The following is a 9,157-nucleotide window of genomic DNA, read 5'->3' as shown; positions in this document are numbered from 1 at the left end:
AAGAAAGAAAACCTTATATATATATATACAAAAATAAGGGTAAACACTATGAAGGGATGGAATATGACTGTAAAGATGAAAATTCAAAAAAAATTCTTAAAAAGGAGCTGGTAAGATAAATTGGTTGGGAAAAGAAAGAAAAAGAAAGTGGAGAGAATTTGCTCAGGCTGGGGACTAGAACAAAGGCCTGTGCTAGATTTAGGGTATATTTTGATCTATTAGAAGCTGTATCTCAAAATTTTTTAAAAGAAAAAGTCCTATATGTATACAAAAAATAAAGTTAGATAGAATGAAGGATAAAAATATGACTAAAGCAATGACAGTTCAAAAGATTTTTTTTAAGAAAAGTATTAAGATAAACTAGTTAAAAAATGATAAGAGGAAAGAGTGAAAGTTAAAAAAAATAGAATAAGAAAAAAAATTAAAAATAATTAGTTAACTTTGGAAGACTAAAGAATCATGGGAAGAAAGCCATGAATTCCATGCTTTGCTTTCCCCTCTTCTGGAATTCCACAGTTCTCTTTGATCAGTGAGCTTGGTATTGGCTGGATGTTCTTGCTGATCTTCTGGGGAGGGGCCTGTTGTAGTGATTCTCAAGTGTCTTTGCCCAAGGTGGAATTGCTCTGCTCTTGTTAGGGGCCAGGCTAAATAATCTGCTTGGGTTCACTCTTGGGAGCTTTTGTTCCCTGAGTGATTTCCATAGAGCTTTGGAGGATGAAAATTAAAATGGAGGCCTCCCAATCTCTGGCCTGGAAGAGCCTAGAGCTCAGGGCCCCACTCCTCAATGCGCCTTCCACAAAAAGCGCTCAATCACTCCCATCTCCCTGGTCTTTGGCTGCACTCTGAGCTCACTGGGCCTGTGATTGAGCATTTCTGTCGCTGGCACACAGCCCTGTTTGGAGTCTCCAAAACCAGCAGATTCCTGCCTTCAGAGAAGGAAGTTGAGTCTCCCTAGGTCTGCCATTGTGGGGTCCCTGCTCAAAGAGCAGTGGTCTGATTGTGCCCCAGATCACAGTTTAAGGTAATCCCAAACTGAAATCTCATTCCTCAGTGAGCTCCTCTCTGTAGCTGGCTTCCCCACTCTAATACTTGTGAGCTCTGCTATATTCAGACACCCCAATCCTTCTGTGACTCCATGGGACCTGAGACCACACTGTCCCCATGAGGGCTCCACCTCTGCTTAGCCTCTGGAGCAATGTCCTTCAGTGGAGCAGACTTTTAAAAGTTCTGATTTTGTGCTCCATTGCTCTGCCACTTGCCAGGAGCCAGCTTCTCCCCTCGTGGTCTATCTTCCAGTTGCTTTGGATTCACTTCTCCACATATCCTACCTTTCAGAAAGTGGTTGATTTTCTGTTTATAGAATTGCTGCTCTTCTCTTCGATCTTCTATTGGATTTGCAGGTGTTTGAAATGTTTTGATAACTATCTAATTGAACTCATGCAACCTGAAGTCATCTCAGCCTGCTACTTCTCTGCCATTTTGACTCCTCCCTCACCTTGTGTTTTTTCGTTTTAAAAATATTTTATTTTATAAATAAACAGATTTTATTTATTTATAAATATTTATATTTTATTTTAATAATTTTATTAAAATTTTATATTTTACTTATTTTATATTTATTTATAAATAAAAATATTTTATTTATTTATTTGTTTGAGAGAGAGAGAGAAGAGAACACACAAGCAGGAAGGAGAGACAGAAGGAGAGGGAGAAGCAGGCTCCCCTTTGAGCAGGGAGCCTAAAATGGGGTTCCATCCCATGACCCTGGGATCATGACCTGAGCCCAAGGCAGACACTTAACAGACTGAGCCACCCAGGAGCCCTTTTGTGTTTTTCCTTATGTGAAAATATTTTAACTAGGTTACAGTCTAGTTAATCCTGTACTGCCTGAAAACAGTAATAGCCTGAGGCAGTTGTCATGCAAGACTGCTAATTCCTGTCAGGACCCACTCCAACCACCACTGTCTTGGTTTCAAGGCTCATAACAAGACTCAAATCTGAGCAGGCCCCAAAAGGTGAAATACAAAGTGTTATCAATGAGGAGGTGTGCTTCTCTAAAAGGACTTGAGCTTCCTATTTATACCAATAGAAATCCAGGGAACACATGTGGGAATGGATGCTAGGTGTGGGACAATGGTGGAGGAACATAAAATTGGATCAGGCCAAATTTATTTACATGGACTCATTGAGCAGAGATTCTGCACTTGACATTGCTGCCCGGGTTGTTAGAAAGGCTGTTAACAGTGGATTGAAGTTGGCCCACAGTGAATTAATTTGAATTAATAAAACATGCCATGTTTTCATGCAGAGGAAATATTCAAAAGCTCAAGGACTTTGGAATGTTAAACTGAAGCTGCCATTTAGTGCCCATTCACCCTCTTGGGTAGGTCCATAAGACACAACTTTCACTTATCCTGTGAGAAATAAATTTTTGAGGGGAGCCCTGCATTCTTGAAGAACTTTGTGATGACCCTTCTTGTAAGCCAAACCTCAGCATGGGAACTGATGTCACTGCACTGGAAAACCTAAATGCAATGGGAGTGATAGATCCCAGGGCATCAGGGGTCAAACTTCCCCATTCAATCATGAGACTGAGGTGGGCACTGTGACCTTAACAGATAACAGATAACAAACAAAACCTTAACAGATAACAGATAAAAAGCTGTGTGTCTGTACACACAGCTTTATGGTGTGTACAGACATGTGACATTGGCCAGTGTTCCTAGGCATGAAATAGGAAGTTCTTATTTGATCTGTAAACTCTGAACTGGTTCTAAACTGACTTGGAAAATATCACTGTAGTCCACAAGTCAGAGTAGGTGTTTCAGGAGGTCAGGTGATCAGTGGAATTTTAGCTCATGTCTGGGTCACAGTGGATCCAGTGGATCCCTAAGACTTTCCTGTGGTTATTTCCCAAACTACAGAATGTATAATAAGAATATAAAATAATAAGAATAGACATACTTAGCAGCTAGCAGAATTTCCATGTTCGATCCCTGATCTGTGGAGAGTGAGCCACTCTGGTGGAAAAAGCCAGGTAGAAGCCTCTAAAACTGCCTTTACCCAGAAAAATAGTGAACAAAACAATACTGCACTCTTGGATGGATTACAGGAGTAAAACCACCATCAAATACTTGAAAGATGCAAAAGTGGTCATTTCCACGACATCCCCGCTCAACTAACCAAATTGGCCTGTGCAGAAGATGAATGGATCTCGGAGAATCACAGTGGATGATCATAAGCCTAACTAGGTAGTGATTCCAACTGCAGATGCCGTACCGGATATAGTTTCATTGTTTGAGACAATTAGCATTCTCCCTTGTACCTAATTTTCACCTATAAATCTGGCAGATGCCTTTTTCTTCATTCCTGTTCATAAAGTCCAGCAGGAACAGCTTTCTTTTAGCCAGAAAAGCCTTCATTGTCCTACCTCAGGGATATTTACTCTCTAGCCCTGTGTCATATGTAGTTTGCAGGGTCTTGATTGCTTTTTCTTCCATAATTTATCCTACTTGTCCATCATATTGATGACATTATGCTGGTTGGACCTGGTGACCAAGAAGTAGTAACTATTATACACATGTTGTCAAGATGTTTGTGTGTTAGAAGGTAGCAGATAATAATAATAGAAAGCCTTCTACTTCAGAGAAGTGTTAGGGGACCAGTAGTGTGGGGCATTTTAAGATATCCCTTTTAAGGTAAGTTGTATCTGGCCCCTTCTACAATCAGAAAAGAGGCATAATGCTTTGGGGACCCCTTTGGATTTGGGAGGCAACATATTCTTCATTTGGATGCGTCACTCACCCATTTACTGAGTGATCCCAAAGCTAGTTTTCAGTGGGACATGGAACAAAGAAAGACTCTTCAATAGGTTCAGGCTGCTGTGCTACCTGTTCCACTCCTCGAGCAGATGATACGCAGATTTCATGGTGCTTGAAGTTCATCAGCAGATAGGCATGCTGTTTGCAGCTTCTCATAGGCCCCTATATGTGAACGACAGTGCAGATTCTTACAATTTTGGAGCAAAACACCACAATCTTCCATAGGCAACTACTTTGTTTTTGAGAAATAGTTCTTGGCCTGCTACTCAGCCTTAGTGGAGATTGAACAGTTGACCACAAGCCACCAAGTTACCATGGGACCTGAACCGTCCATCATGAACTAGGTGTTATCTGACCCACCAAGTCATAAATTTAGGCATGCACTATTAACAGATGGAAGTGGCATATATATGAACAGGCCTAAGCAGACCCCAAAGGAATAAGTAGTTACATGAACACATGGACCAAACGCTCATGGCCTCCACTCCCACTATATTGCCTTCTCTTTCCCATTCTGCACCTGTGACTTCATGGGGAGTCCTCACAATCAGTCTACAGAGAAAGAAAAGACTTGGATGTGGCTTACAGATGGTTTTGCATGTAAACAAGCACTACCAGATAATGGACAACTGCAGCACCACAGGCCCCTCGGGCCACCCCTACAGGACACTGGTAAGGGAAATCATCCCAGTACTTTAAGCACTGCACCTGGTTGTGCACTTTGCTTGGAAGGAGAAATGGCTTGGCTAGACTTGCAACTATATACTGATCCAGAGAATAATGAACTAAGGAAACAAAGGGAAGTAACCTCTGTAGAGCTGCACTGCATCACATTCCTCTTCCTAATTTGTAGACATGAATTGTAAAATTTCTCTAATCATGATTGTCTTCAGATCCATAGTCAAATTTCCCTTGCTACATGGACAGATACAAAGTCCTTTACTTGCCAGTCCCGCAGCTTCCTGAAAATCTTTAAATGCTGCTGACAAACATTCTGCAACTGAGTTAAGGGTGGGGACAGGGGGGAAAGAAACCAAGTATTTGAGATGACTTTTTGGGCCAATTCCCATGACAGGGGTGAGCTTTAAGCTTCTCAAAATCCATTTGCATGAGGAACACCTCTATCCTTCCCTCCCCTTCTGTTCACTGTGCAGTAACACTGAACAGAACAGGGCTCTTCATGAGCTCACACTGGCAGGCTCAGAAACTCAACACATTTGAAGTCTGTTACCTAATAAAACTTTTTTATGTGGGGATGATTGCATTGAGAGGGTGTCAGTGCGCCTGTTTGCCAAAACATGGTGGAAATTCATAATATTATATTTTATTTGTTTGTTCAAGTAAAATGTCACCCTTTTATGAAATGTCTTAGGGTTATATGCAATAACATTACATTAATTGGAATATGTAAAGCATCTGAAACAAGTGACAGCTATACAACTACACAGAACCACATGAAGGCAGAAGGAAAAAATTATTTAAATTTAAATTTTTATTTAAATTACATTTAGTTAGCATACAATGTAATACTAGTTTCAGGTGTACAATACTGTGACTCTATACTTCCAACAACACCCGGTGCTCCTCACAAGTGGACTCCTCAATCCCCATCACCTGTTTTACCCATCCCTCTACTCACTTCTCCTCTGGTAACTATTGGTTTGTTCTCTTTAAAGTCTCTTTCTTGGTTTACCTCGTGCTCTCTCTCTCATTCTCTTTTTTTTTCCCTTTTGCTCATTTGTTTTGTTTCTTAAACTCCACATATGAGTGAAATCATATGATATTTGTCTTTTTCTCACTGACTTATTTCACTTAGCATAATATTCTCTAGATCCATCCATGTAATTGCAAATGACAGGTTTCAACCTTTTATATGGCTAAGCAATATTCGTGTGTGTGTGTGTGGGTGTATGTATGTGTGTGTGTACACCACATTTCCTTTATCTATTCATCAGGGATTAGACACTTAGGCTGTTTCTGTAATTTGGCTATTGTAGATAATATTGCTTTAAACATTGGGATACATGTATCCCTTTGAATTTTTTTGGGGGGTGAATTCATAGTAATACAATTGCTGGATAGTATTGTAGTTCTACTTTTAACTTTCTGAGGAATCTTCATACTCTTTTCCAGAGTGGCTGCACCAGTTTGCACCCCTTGATAGTAAATTTGATGGATTAGTCAGAATGCACCTTAAGGACATTCAACATTGTATGTGTGCAGAAAAGTACACATCTATGCTTTACTCATCTTGTATCTATCATGTGGTCCTTCTGTCCACACAAAATACTGTGAATATCTAATAAAAACTACCACTATAATTCTGTCCATTGTAACTTTAATATTTCTATCATATTTCATAAATGTGTATGTTTGAGAATAGTGATTAAGGCAATTTTGTTTGAATTAGGAATTCTATATAGTAAAATAATTTTGTAGAAAAATAGAAGTGTTTTTAGTCATAAAACTGAAAAAAACTAATGCAGCAGAAACACTTTCATTTTTGTTGCCAATGTATATTTTTGCTTTCAAGCCTAAAGAACTACTTGGGTCCATTGTGTTATATATTTTTTCCACAAAAATTAGCATATTGGTATATTTTCTCATTTTATAAATTATACTTATAGTTGTGGAAATGAACAGTGCCTAAAAATATCAGGCAGGAAATCATCTCCAGAAGTTTTATTTTTTATGTAATCAACATTAATATTTTCATGACTATCCTTTCATGTGTCTTTTTAGAAAACAAAGCTTATATATTATTTATGAACATGAGCTTTTATTTTAATTTTTTTGCGGGGATGGCAAACCTTCCCTCTTCACCTATAATATTCCTTTTTTCACACCTAATGGTAAAAACTTGGTATATATTTCTACACAAATTTTTGAATGTTTATATCATATTTTAACATGCGCAGGGACTTTCACATTGTTTAGTTAGGATCATGTTTTTTTCCACTTTTTATAAAAACCTCAGTATAGTTAACAAACTGTTATATTAGTTTCAAGTGTACACCTATATTCAATAATTCTATACAATACTCAGTAGTCATCATGATAAGTACTCTTAATCCACTTCACCAATTTCACCCATCACTCCACCCAAGTCCCCTCTGGTCACCATCAATTTGTTCTCTATATTAAGAGTATGTTTTTAGGAAAGAGTTAAGAGGACAGAGGTGTAAGGAACTTTAAGTTTGTCTCATCCCTGAAATATAGCTAAATAGTTATTAAATCATTCTAAACACCTATGAAATCAATTGAAGATCTGATAAAAGAAATGCTGCAATTCTACAAATAGAAAAGTGACCACTGTTTGGAAGGTAGGAGGTGAGGAGACTTGAATCAAGTGTGATATAGCTAATGATAAGGCAGAGCGGATAAAACCTACTTAAGGAGGCTACTGCAAGTATTATAAGTAGTGGAGCACAAAATCAGAACTTTCAGAAATCTGCCACTGTGAAGTATGTCCCTGGCTTAAAGGTGCTCAGGTGGTGAAATGGGACTTCATCCCAGGTAGAACAGCACTGTCTCAGGATCTCAGGAGTCACAAGAAGAACTCTGAGTGCAGCAGAGTTCCCAGCATAAGAGTGGGGAAGCCAGCTGAAAACAGCGAGTCCAGGAGCTGGCTTTCTGATTAGTGTTGCCATAAACTGTGAACTGATGCATAGTCATATGACTGCTTGATTGACAGGGGTCCAGTAAAAGGCAGAATCCTAGTGAGATCTCCCTCCCTCCCCTGGGAGGATCAGTCATCCTCTATGTCACAGGAGTCTGTAATATTTGGAGTTTTGAAAGTCAGTTGCATGCATGAGATAAAAATGCTCAGTCACAGGCTGGTTGAATACAGAGTTTGGACAGAAAGTGGGTAGACAAGAGTGATTGAGTATTTTTCTGTGAGGGCTCACTGAAGAGTGGAGGGTGCAAACTTCCAGTTCTGGGACTACAGAGCAGGGGGACACCATTTTTATCCCATCCATCAGTGCTGAAAATTTCAGAGAGCAAAACAGCACCACATAGTGGAATCTGGAGCTGCTTACCCTGAGCCTGGTCCCCTAGCAAGGGAGGTGCATTTCTACTATGGCAAGGATACCTTAGAATCAGTGTAACAGGCCCCTCTCCCAAAAGACCAGTAGGAGGTTACTGATCATAGAGGGCCGCAAAGCTTCAAGTCTTGGGAAAAACAGTATATAGCACTCATGTTTGTTTTTACTATTATTCTTTAGTCTTTCAGTATTGTTTTATCAGTTATTTTCTTATTTTTTCAATTATTTTTATTCCTTTTTAATTTTTATATATTTGTTATATATATTATTTTTGCACATGCACACACACACACATATATAGACACACACACACACACACACACACACACATATATATATATATATATAATGTTTTTCTTTCTTTCTTATTTTGGGATCTAGTTTCTTTTAACAGGCACCCCAAACACTCCCAGGGTCTATTTTTTAATTTTGTTTTCTTTTGTTTCTTATTTTTTTTCTTGTGTTTTTTTTTTTCTTTTTTTTTCTTTTATATATTTATTTGTCAGAGAGAGAGAGAGAACATAAGCAAGGGGTGCTGCAGGGGGAGAGGGAGAACCAGGCTCCCCACTGAGCAAGAAGCCCTATATGGAACTCAATCCCAGGACCCTGGGATCATGACCTGGCCCAAAGTTAGATGCTTAACAGACTGAGCCATCCAGGCATCCTTTTATTTTATTTATTTATTTATTTTTATTTGTTTCTTTTCTGATTTCATTGTTGTTATTGTTTTTTCTCCTTCTTTCTTTCATTCTTTTCTGGGCAACATGATGAGATAGAGAAATTCACCTTAAAAGAAAAAAACAGGAGGTAGTACTCACTGCCAGGGATTTATTGAATAGAACTTTAAGTAAGATGTTTGAACTAGGATTTAAAACAACAATAATAAAGATACTAGCTGGGCTTGAAAAAGGATAGATGACACTAGAGAAACCCTTCTTACAGAAAGAAAAGGACTAAAATCTAGCAAGCTGAATTAAAAATGCTCTTACCAGGAGCTGTGTCAACTGCAGGCTATAAAAATGAGGATGAGGGGCACCTGGGTGGCTCAGTGGGTTAAGCCGCTGCCTTCGGCTCAGGTCATGATCTCGGAGTCCTGGGATCGAGTCCCGCATCGGGCTCTCTGCTCAGCAGGGAGCCTGCTTCCTCCTGTCTCTCTGCCTGCCTCTCTGCCTGCTTGTGATCTCTCTCTGTCAAATAAATAAATAAAATCTTTAAAAAAAAATGAGGATGAACAAGGTCGAAGAGATACTCAATGATATAGAAGATGAAAGGATAGAAAATAAGGAAGCT

The sequence above is a fragment of the Lutra lutra genome, chromosome 1, assembly GCF_902655055.1.
Source record: "Lutra lutra chromosome 1, mLutLut1.2, whole genome shotgun sequence".
In the NCBI taxonomy this organism is placed as follows: Eukaryota; Metazoa; Chordata; class Mammalia; order Carnivora; family Mustelidae; genus Lutra; species Lutra lutra.
The sequence above is the reverse complement of the archived record's forward strand: the minus strand, read 5'-3'. Positions refer to the sequence as shown.